Source organism: Haliotis rufescens, unplaced genomic scaffold (assembly GCF_023055435.1).
Source record: "Haliotis rufescens isolate VD_foot unplaced genomic scaffold, xgHalRufe1.0.p SCAF_10, whole genome shotgun sequence".
Lineage (NCBI taxonomy): Eukaryota > Metazoa > Mollusca > Gastropoda > Lepetellida > Haliotidae > Haliotis > Haliotis rufescens.
The window spans coordinates 18622803-18635190 of record NW_025963780.1 but is presented as its reverse complement, the minus strand read 5'-3'; the positions used below and the strand labels follow the sequence as shown (position 1 = coordinate 18635190).

At 44.5% G+C, this 12388-nt stretch overlaps 1 long non-coding RNA gene across 1 annotated transcript; it reads right to left on the bottom strand.

Annotated features, from left to right (window-relative positions):
* Positions 1–448: 448 nt before the first annotated feature.
* LOC124128558 lies at positions 449–11470 on the bottom strand. Its single transcript, XR_007219025.1, has 2 exons — positions 11409–11470; positions 449–830 (listed from the first exon to the last, which is right to left on the bottom strand). It is a non-coding gene; the product is annotated as an uncharacterized LOC124128558 (long non-coding RNA).
* Positions 11471–12388: the final 918 nt, after the last annotated feature.

Genomic DNA, 12388 nt, shown 5'->3' with positions numbered 1-12388 from the left:
TCATGACAACTGTAGGCCTTCCTGTGTGTCAGCCATTTTGAGAGATATCACTGGAAGTGTTCGCAGTTTTATCGTGCAAAATACGGGCTTTAAAAGTGTGTACGACTTGAAGAGGTGGAGAAAACTATGAATCCTACTAGGAAAGGTATGTGTAATTGGCCTTTTTACCAGTGATAAAGCTGGATGAAGCTGTTTTAATATGTTTAAATGCATAAAATAGACGCTGATATTGTATGTATGTGGGTCTTAATATTATGGAGTTGCACAATAACTGTAGGTTGTTATTTCTAACCAGAACATTTGAGTTGTACTAAATGTACCCGGTGTGAAAACTTAACATGATACACCCCATAATCGACTGAGGGGAAAGGGAAATTGTAGGATTCCTGCAGACACGTTTTCAAGACACATAGAATTAATGAATTTTGTAAAAAAAGAATAGCCTTGATCAGAACTTCAACCTTTATTAAACACCACTTTGAGCATTTTATAAATGTATACTGCTGTTCAGTACTAATATACTGATAAATTGCTTGGTGGTAGTTCCTGTGACACGCTTGCCGCCCGGGCTGCCAACAGTGGTGATGGGAGATGGGACCAGATGTCTGGTAGATCAGAACACTATCTGGATACCAGCTGGTAATCCTGTTAACCTCTCCCTGGGTGCTGGTTACCTACAGCCAAGACTCCTGCAGCCTGGAGTTCAGCCATCTGTGACCGGTATCCCCCTGCCTCCTGCAGTCCAGCCACCACCTTGCAGTGGACGTAGGGAGATGATGCCTGTCTGCCAGCTGCCTGTCAGCCTGCCCAGTTCAGAGATGGACCTACAGCTGATGAGACCAGAGGTATTATTATATTTATGCTAATACATGTACCAGAATGTAACACAAAAAGTATGATTTTGTTTTTTAATCAATAAAGAATCAAAATGAGACTTTGACTGTATCACCCATCAGGCCTTCTCCTGTGTTCTGCCCCAACTTGACCAACCCAGTCCAGTTCCTGATTCCCAGTCTGTCCTTGTTGAATCTCCAGCCACATCTTCAACAAGGAATCCCAAACCCAATTCCAAGACCCCTATCCAGCTTAATAGAAAACCTGAGCTCAAGCCCTGCAAACGCAAGCCCCGCACTTTCAGGCCAAAACCTCAGCCAAAGCCTCGCATTCCCAAGGAGAAAGTGGGCAAGCATCAGCCTGAGAGCAAGCCCTACTTTGTGCCTCAGCCTCTTGGAGCTCGGCACATGAAACCCCAGAGCAAACCCCTTGGGAACCGTATCACTAAGCCCTCTGGTAGTCATGGTATCATTAAGACCTCATCTAAGCTTAGTTTTGGTGAACAGTTGTTGTCTGCTGATTGTGCTTACATAAAGCCTAAGTCTGTCTTGCCCAGTACAGGTTGCAAGACCGTCCCTATCCCTGTTAAGAATGTAAATGATGAGGTTGTTTCAACATCGGAGAGTTCTAAGTCAGGTGGTTTCACTGCTGCAACAGTAAGTGTAAATCCTGACAAGGCAGTGGACAGAGCTGAGCCTAACTCTGATGATGAATATGATGTGGAATATCTGTATCTTACTAAACTGATTTTAAGGAAAAAGAAGAAACCCACTGCTGAGCCCAGTAAGGAGTCCCTGCCCTCACGCAAGAGGAAGTGCCCAGATGACAACAGCGAGGTGTCCCAAGCTGAAAAGCAGGCAAGACTGGAGGAGCCCCAGGACACTCTGGAGAACCTGGAAGCTCTCCTGGCTGAGTACAGCTCCAGTCTCTCGTCTGGCACCAGGGACTTCTTCTAAACACTGTAAGCGGCAGGGAACAGGTAGGTATAGATTAGTGTGTAGTATATAGGTTAATAATCGTACATGGTGATCTTTCTTTAATCCTTTCATTGTGCAGTTCAACTTCAACACAGTGAACTCGTGTTTTGACCATCAGCTACCGTTTCTGTTTTATCTACAATCTACCGAATCTAGTGCTATTATCTGTGTCTGGCCATTTTCACGTCTATGGTGCTCTACTCCTTGTATCTATATTCCTACTTTGCCTTTATGTCCTACAGTACCCTACTCTGTTGTTAACTAATCTAAATGTTGTATATCCTCTTCTACTCTTCTCTGCTGTGTACTCTCACACTGTACCATACCCTGCATTGCCCAACTATATTCTCTTCTGTACTGTCCTTCGTAACTTTCTTCTATGCTGTACCTTCACCAATCCTGCTTACGGAACTTTGTACTCTCCTAATAAGCCTCATCTGTACTGCCCTACCCCCTGTAATGTCCTACCCTCCTCTGCACTGTCCTACTCTACCCTAGCCTGTACTGTTGTACTCTACCATACTCTGTACTGTTCTATTCTACCCTCCCCTTTATTGTCCTACTCTACCCTCCCCTGTAATGTCCTACTCTACCCTACTCTGTACTGTCCTACTCTACCCTCCCCTGTACTCTCCTACCCTACCCTACTATCCTCATATGTACTATGCTACCCTGTACTCTACTATTCTGTAGTGTCCTACTCTTTACTTTCCTACCCTGTACAGCCCTACTGTACTGTCCTACCCTGTACTGTCCTGCTCTACCCCACCCTGTGCTGTCCTACTTTACCCTACTTTGTAGTATTGTACTGTCCTACTCTATTGTTCTACTCTGTACTGTCCTACCCTACCCTACAATATACTGTCCTACCTTACCCTATTGTGTTCTGTCCTACTTTACCCTACTTTGTACTGTCCTACTCTAGCCTACTCTGTATTGTCCTACCCTGTCATGTCCACAAAGGGTTGCATACAGGTAAATGACTTGGACCTAAGAATGTAATAAGTCAATGGCAAAAGTCAATAAGTCAAATAAACAAAGATGGCGGATGCAGTATAATTTCGAAGTTTAATCTGTACAAAAAAATCAGGCATAGCTTCTGCGCACCTGGCTACCCAGTGGGTCTGGGAGCAAATAATGCCATAAACATCACCCCTCATCCCCTAGATACAAGGACAACTGTCACAAGCGTGCAATGTCTCTGACCCTTTCCCCATGTTGAAGCATATTAAAAAAAATTACCTTGTACTTACTTACCGTTTGTTGAAATAAACAAAACAACATAAGACATTAATACAACGTATATCCCTGTGTTATGGGTTTTCGAACGCTGTAGAAACATTCATAGTTTTCTGGCTAATACATGAATAACTGTAAAACATCTCATTCACTTATAAAGGACATGTTTATCTTAAAAACAAGCAATCATCTGAGTATTTACAATATCTGTGGGACACCACACCCCTTGTTATAATGCAAGTATTTGTGATAGAAAATGTATAAAGGCCGAAAAGCTGCGTTACACCTATTCAGACATTCATTCAATCCTACTTTATCCTACTCTGCACTGTCCTACCCTACCCTACTCTGTACTGTCCTACTCTAACTAACTCTGAACTGTCCTACCCTACCCTACCCTAATCTGCATTGTCCTTAGCCTACCCAACTCTGTACTGTCCTACTCTACCCTACTCTGTACTGTCCTACACTAACTAACTCTGAACTGCCCTACCCTACCCTACCCTAATCTGCATTGTCCTTAGCCTACCCTACTCTGTACTGTCCTACTCTATCCTACTCTGTACTGTCCTACTCTACCCTACTCTGTACTGTCCTATTCCACCCTACTCTGTACTGTCCTACCCTACCCTACTCTGCATTGTCCTTAGCCTACCCTACTCTGTACTGTCCTACCCTACCCTAATCTGTACTGTCCTACACTAACTCTGAACTGCCCTACCCTACCCTACTCTGCATTGTCCTTAGCCTACCCTACTCTGTACTGTCCTACTCTACCCTACTCTGTACTGTCCTACTCTACCCTACTCTGTACTGTCCTATTCCACCCTACTCTGTACTGTCCTACCCTACCCTACTCTGTACTGTCCTATTCCAGCCTACTCTGTACTGTCCTACCCTACCCTACTCTGCATTGTCCTTAGACTGCCCTACTCTGTACTGTCCTACTCTACCCTACTCTGTACTGTCCTATTCCACCCTACTGTGTACTGTCCTACCCTACCCTACTCTGCATTGTCCTTAGCCTACCCTACTCTGTACTGTCCTACTCTATCCTACTCTGTACTGTCCTACCCTACCCTACTCTGTACTGTCCTATTCCACCCTACTCTGTACTGTCCTACTCTACCCTATTCTGTACTGTCCTACTCTACCCCACTCTGTCTTGTCCTACCCTACCCTACTCTGCATTGTCCTTATTAGCCTACCCTCCTCTGAACTGTCCTACTCTACCCTACTCTGTACTGTCCTACTCTACCCTACTCTGCATTGTCCTTATTAGCCTACCCTCCTCTGTACTGTCCTGCTCTACCCCACTCTGTCTTGTCCTACCCTACCCTACTCTGCATTGTCCTTAGACTACCCTACTCTGTACTGTCCTACTCTACCCTACTCTGTACTGTCCTACTCTACACTACTCTGCACTGTCCTACTCTGTGCTATCCTACTCTACCCTACTCTGTACTGTCCTACTCTACCCTACACTTTACTATCCTACTCTACCTTACTCTACCTTATGAAGTGTCCTACCATCTACCCTTCTCTCAACTATTATACTGTCTACTATAAATCTGTTCATCTCATTGGCAACCTGACACTCCTGCATTGTCCTATCTGCTACTGTCCTGTTCCTTTCTCAACAGTCGGACTGGATATCTTTCCTTTTTCTGTCTTCTACTATCAACCATATTTCTGTTCATCTCACTACTCTCCTACTCAATTGAGATAACAGTTTAGATGGTAGTCAAGTGGTAGTTATTTTCGAGAATTTATCATTGTTATTATGTTGAATCGTTCACTCTTTATTCGAGTAATGTAAGATATGCTAAGGAAATGTGTCACTGTACGTTTTTGTAAGTTCATGTGAAGAGTGGAAAGGGACGGCTGTCAGGGGAGGTTGGAGGCTGTTTATTTAGTATGTACTGATATACGTGTATTTATTTCAAAGTTATTAATGCGTTATTCTTAATAAAATATATTTTTTCCAGTGTAAGAAGTAGTTCTGTTGTATTTAAGAACTGAAGTTGAATTGTATGGTTAGATGATTTGAAGGAAGAATGTTGGTAGGTCATGGCATGGTGCTCATTGAGCATCAGCTGACAGGCCCCATTCATGATATACGTCTTGGTTGTGTATTTTACTGTTGAATTACTCAACAAGGTTTTTAATGGTCATTTCCTATCAACATCATAGCTCAGAAGATTGGACACCCATAATTGCTTTGATTTCAATCATGAATGCCAAACAAACAGTGCATGATGAGAACAGTTTAGCATGAAGTGGTCAGTCAGGTCACACATTCATCTCACACAAATATTACTCATATATCATCGTTCCTGACAATGTTTAAACTTGAAGAAGTATCGAACTTTAATTACAATCTTTCATGTCAGTTTATAAGAATCTGCAATGACGAAAATTCACAAAATATGTGAACATGTATTGTATCCAAGATGGAGTGTTCAATATTTACGTCACACATGGAATATTATGGCAAAATAAAGACACGAGACTGTGTTATGTACTCATACAAAGGAAGAGATATGCTTTAGTTTGAGTGTCAGCGTGAGAATGGATACCCCTGAGGGGAAACAAATGTGGAAAGCAAATTCACGAGTGAGTGAGGAAATGGGCAAATCAATAAGCATATGCAGTGGAATATTATATCTGTATTATGGTGGCATGTGAGGTTATCCAGTCTGAACCAGTAAAACCACGAAGACACACAACCTATCAGGATTACTGATGACCCTCCATCATGCACTATTTATTGTTGAGAAACATTCCAAAGACAAGACTGGGTAAATTATGTCAACTCATTAAGGATTTACAGAAAGCCGCCATTCATGATATGCTTCCAAGCGTCTTTCAGCATGTTAAGTGTATGTTATCTTAATGACCATTACCTATCAACATGATAGCTCAGAATTTAGGACACCTATGATTTCTTTGATTTCAATCATGAATGCCACACAAACAAAGCATGACGAGAAACGTTCAACATGAAGTTAGCAGAGGCTATACATTAAACTCACACAAATATAGCTTTGACATATTTTTCTATCACCATGCCAGACAATGTGTATTCTTGTGTTGTTGAATCTGAGATTGAGTGCATTAAATGTTTAAGCCACACTGGCAAATATATCATCGGAAGACAAGAGATGACATATGATATGTCCATTGAGACGAGACGTGTTTGAATGTGAACCTGAGAATGGACACCTCTGAGGGGAGCAAACCAAAAGCGGAAAGCTAATTCACGAGTGATTTAGGAAATAGGCAAATCAATAGACATATGGAGCGAATATTCTATCCATGTAGGCAATATAACATGTATTGCCTCGTGCAAGCACTTTTCAAACTCAGCAGCTGAAACCATAAGCTGATAAAACGTGCCTCACAGCTGGACCTCCTTAAAGAACCCTCATGTACAGCCATTGTCACCAAGACCATCTCAAGACAAACATGGGTGACTGGTAAACTATTCTGATCTAGACTCATAATGTGTGTCAGTCAGAGAACACTGAACGTAAGTTGATGTAACACACGTCACAGCTGGCCCTCCATGAAACACTTTTAATACTCAGCAGCCATTGTCACCAACGTGGTCTCAAGACAAATATGGGTGACAGGTAAGCTTTTCTGACCTGGACACATTAGATGGGTTACTCAGACGAGATCTGATCATACATGAATATGGTATAGCAATGATGCAAGGTTGATATCATACACTTATTCCAAGCAATACATGTTTAGGAAACAGCTTTGCCTTTTTGCATTGCAAAAGTTAAAGTTAGGTTCTTGTATTTGCCAAAGATTTAATAGTAAGAAAATGTTATACACGGGCATATGCAATACTGTTACTTTCTGATATATAATATCAGAAACGTAATTAGATAATGACAGTTTAATGGTGCCAATTTGTTTTTCTTAGTCTGACGGATAAAAAAGTAAACATTTCTAAACGCACTTCAGGGGCCCACTTCATATAGAAGCACCGGAGTTCCTATATTGGTTCAGCGGGCCAACATGGGATGTAAGTGGGCTAACACAGTTGTGCCAGGCCCATATTGCTTTTGACTGTGGTTGCATTCCTTTCACTGCAATCCCAACAAGGCGATAGACTGCTGTTATGTAAGATCGTGGATCCTGTTTCTGATATAACTGTGACATTTTTTATCTTTTTTTTTCTTTATCTCTTTTACTGATACTATTTTGAAACACATAGTTTAGATAGTCAATTATAAATATGTCATTAAATGATATAGGTCCTCGGTCAGTCATATTGGCCTGAGGCAGGCTGGCTGGACTGGACCGAGGCAATGCTTTGGGGAAAATTTTTGACTCACCAATGACCTGTAACAAGGCCTCGGACAGTCATATTGGCCCAGAAGTGTTGCCTCAATCCAATATTGTCCACCTAGGGCCTATAACAGGGACATATAATAACATAATAATATTGCATCTGTGTAGCTTCATGTATTCCTCCTAGTAAACTCAATACTTCTGTATCCTAGCCTAGTGGCCATGTCACGGCAGGGAACACCTGTGTGCTACTTTCGTGGTAGACTCATTGCAGGAGTCGACGATATGGTCTGTGGCCGATTAGAATGACTATAATTTTCAATCTGAATTTGGAATCTCAGGGAAATACATCTGGTATAAAGGAAATCAGGACTTTATTGAAATCTCAATTTCGCATTATCCTTGTATGTTTTGTTATCGTCGTCCACCCATTAGACCGCCTCCATACCCACAAATCTACCGTTTCCCATGTCCTCTACGTTTGCCCTCCCATTTCTCCACCTACTACTCTTTTGGTCCCTTTCCCTCTCATAATTCTGGATATAACTGGAATACTTTTCAAAGCGACGTTAAACCCAAACGGGTCACTCACTCCTTACCTCAAAGTCCCTTATTTTCGCCCTGCCGTTAACTCAGTACCCCAACTTTATTCCATCCAAATGCCTCAATCCACCTTACTTCCCCGGTATCCTCCTTACCTTCCCTTCTATCATCCTTATTCCCTCATCCGTCCATCTTACCTCCACCTCTGTCCTTCCTCATTAACTTCCACTCCATCTTTCCTACTAATCACTAACCCTCCTTACATCCACTTTCCCCTCTCATACCTCCATGTCCCACATAACCTCAAGGGCCTCCCATTACAGTCCCCTTCCCCTCTCATACCTCCATGTCCAACATAACCAAAACGGTCTCCAACTACAGGCCCCTTACCCTCTCACATCTCCATGTCCCCCATACCCGTATGTCAGTCCTCCGACTGCAGTCCCCTTCCCCTCCCATACCTCCAGTCCTTATGCCCGTATGTCCGTCCTCCCACTACAGTCCCCTTCCCCTCTCATACTTTGATGTCTCCCATACCTGTATATCCGTCCTCCCACTACAGTTCCCTTCCCCTCTCATACCCCCATGTCCCCTATACCCGTTTATCCGTCCTCCCACTGCAGTCCCCTTCCTCTCTCATACCTCAATGTCCACCATACAGGTATGTCGGTCTTCCCACTAAAGTATCCTTCCCCTCTCATACCCCCATGTCCCCCATACCCGTATGTCAGTCCTCCCACTGCAGTCCACTTGCCTCTCATACCTCCATGTCCCCCATACCCGTATGTCAGTCCTCCCACTGCAGTCCACTTGCCTCTCATACCTCCATATCCCCCATACCCATATGTCAGTCGTCCGACTGCAGTACCCTCCCCTCCCAAACCTCAAGTCCCCATACCTGTATATCCGTCCTCTTACCGCAGTCCCCTTCCTCTCTCATACTTCCATGTCCCCATACCTGTATGTCAGTCTTCGCACTGCAGTCCCCTTCCCCTCTAATACCTCCAAACCCCATACCCGTATGTCCGTCCTCCCACTGCAGTCCCCTTCCCCTCTAAAACTTCCATGTATCCCATACCTGTATATCCCTCCTCCCACTGCAGTCCCCTTCCTCTCTCATACATCCATGTCCCCATACCGGTATGTCCGTCGTCCCACTACAGTCCAATTCCCCTCTCATACTTCCATGTCTCCCATACCCGTATGTCAGTCCTCCCACTACAGTCCACTTGTCTCTCATACCTCCATATCCCCCATACCAGTAGGTGCGTCCTTCCACTACAGTCCCCTTCCCCTCTCATACATTCATGTCCCCCATACCCGTATGTCCGTCCTCTTGCTGCAGTCCCCTTCGCCTCTCATACTTCCATGTATCCCATACCTGTATATCCGTCCTCCGTCTGCAGTCCCCTTCCTCTCTCATACATCCATGTCCCCATACCTGTATGTCAGTCTTCGCACTGCAGTCCCCTTCCCCTCTCATACCTCCAAACCCCATACCCGTATGTCAGTCCTCCCACTGCAGTCCCCTTCCCCTCTAAAACTTCCATGTCTCCCATACTTGTATATCCGTCCTCCCACTGCATTCCCCTTCCCCTTTCATACTTCCATGTATCCCATACCTGTATATCCCTCCTCCCACTGCAGTCCCCTTCCTCTCTCATACATCCATGTCCCCATACCCGTATGTCCGTCGTCCCACTACAGTCCAATTCCCCTCTCATACTTCCATGTCTCCCATACCTGTATATCCGTCCTCCCACTGCAGTCCCCTTCTTCTCTCATACATCCATGTCCCCATACCCGTATGTCCGTCCTCCCACTACAGTCCCCTTCCTCTCTCATACCTCCCTGTCCCCCATACCCGTATGTCAGTCTTTCCACTGCAGTCCCCTTCTCCTCTCATACCTCCATGTCCCCCATACCCGTATGTGCGTCCTCCCACTACAGTTCCCTTCCCCTCTCATACCCCCATGTCCCCCATACCCGTATGTCAGTCCTCCCACTACAGTCCACTTGTCTCTCATACCTCCATATCCCCCATACCGGTATGTGCGTCCTTCCACTACAGTCCCCTTCCCCTCTCATACATTCATGTCCCCCATACCGCTATGTCAGTCTTCGCACTGCAGTCCCCTTCCCCTCTCATACCTCCAGTCCCCATACCTGTATATCCGTCCTCCCACTGCAGTCCCCTTCCTCTCTCATACTTCCATGTATCCCATACCCGTATGTCAGCCTTTGCACTGCAGTCCCCTTCCCCTCCCATACCTCCAGTCCCCATACTCGTATGTCCGTCCACCCACTGCAGTCCCCTTTCCCGCTCATACCTCCATATCCCCCATACCCGTATGTCCGTCCTTCGACTACAGTCCCCTTCACATCTCATACCTCCATGTCCCCCACACCCATATGTCAGTGCACTCACTACAGTTCGCTTCCCCTCTCATGCCTCCATGTCTCCCATACCCGTATGTCCGTCCTCCAACTACAGCCTCCTTCCCCTCTCATACCTCAATGTCCCCCATACATGTATGTCAGTCCTCCCACTAAAGTATCCTTCCCCTTTCATACCTCCCTGTCCCCCATACCCGTATGTCAGTCCTTCCACTAGTCCCTTTCTCCTCTAATACCTCCCTGTCACACATACCTGGATGTCCTTTCTTCCACTAAGGCCCCCTTCCCCACTCATACGCCCATGTCCCTCATACCCGTATGTCCTTCCTCCCACTACAGTCCCCTTCCTCTCTCATACCCCCGTGTCCCCATATCCGTATGTCAGTCCTCCCACTGCAGTTTCCTTGCCTCTCATACCTCCCTGTCCCCCATACCCGTATGTCAGTCCTCCCACTACAGTCCCCTTCCCCTCTCATACCTCCATGTCCCCCATGATAGTTAACTTTTCGGCATAATAAATTCGTTATGGTGTCTTTAGTTGCCGTATATGGTGTCACATTAGGTTAGCAGTTAGAAATATTTTTCTGCTAATCTAATACGACACGACATATAGTAGTGGTATATGGCTACTAAAGACACAAAACTAATAATATCTCCCGTGTCGTTGCCTCCGACCTCCACACATAGCTTCCATCCTCTGTCATACACCTATGTTGCCTACTGCCACCTGCCCTTGCAAACGGTAATTTAAGGAAAGAAAAAGTTAAAGTGTAACCTATGCAAATCTTTCAAAATCGTTATTAATATTTCTCCTTTTATATTTCTGTAGAGCAGCAATTCTTGTAAACAAGAACCTATACTAAACCTGAAACAAACAATTACATTATAACCAGGAACAATGACAATGGAGTTTATTTAACATAGAATACGACGGCACCTTATCATTATAAACGGTCATCAAGTCATTTGGTGAGTCATTCAAGCGCTAATAAAATCCTCTTTCAGGAAGGGTAACTCTATTTACCTATTAAACTCTATCAGAGTAGTTTCCCTTAGAATGATCTTCGCATTTCATAACTTGTACAGCTCCAATCTAAACAGGTGACTTACCCAATGTTGATGTGTATATTTCAAAATGTAAAGGCAGACGGAAGTGCCAAGTGATGCATAAAGTCGACGCATGCGTGAACTTGCCTTCAGTAGCGGCGTCATGACAACTGCTAGGCCTTCCTGTGTGTCAGCCATTTTGAGAGATATCACTGGAAGTGTTCGCAGTTTTATCGTGCAAAATACAGGCTTCAAAAGTGTGTACGACTTGAAGAGGTGGAGAAAACTATGAATCCTACTAGGAAAGGTATGTGTAATTGTCCTTTTTACCAGTGATAAAGCTGGATGAAGCTGTTTTAATATGTTTAAATGCATAAAATAGACGCTGATATTTCTATACTCCAATTTCAATTGTCATTGTCTGTATGTGGGTCTTAATATTATGGAGTTGCACAATAACTGTAGGTTGTTATTTCTAACCAGAACATTTGAGTTGTACTAAATGTACCCGGTGTGAAAACTTAACATGATACACCCCATAATCGACTGAGGGGAAAGGGAAATTGTAGGATTCCTGCAGACACGTTTTCAAGACACATAGAATTAATGAATTTTGTCCTTTATAAAAAAAAGAATAGCCTTGATCAGAACTTCAACCTTTATTAAACACCACTTTGAGCATTTTATAAATGTATACTGCTGTTCAGTACTATCATACTGATAAATTGCTTGGTGGTAGTTCCTGTGACAAGCTTGCCGCCCGGGCTGCCAACAGTGGTGATGGGAGATGGGACCAGATGTCTGGTAGACAACAACACTATCTGGATACCAGCTGGTAATCCTGTTAACCTCTCCCTGGGTCCTGGTTACCTACAGCCAAGACTCCTGCAGCCTGGAGTTCAGCCATCTGTGACTGGTATCCCCCTGCCTCCTGCAGTCCAGCCACCACCTTGCAGTGGACGTAGGGAGATGATGCCTGTCTGCCAGCTGCCTGTCAGCCTGCCCAGTTCAGAGATGGACCTACAGCTGATGAGACCAGAGGT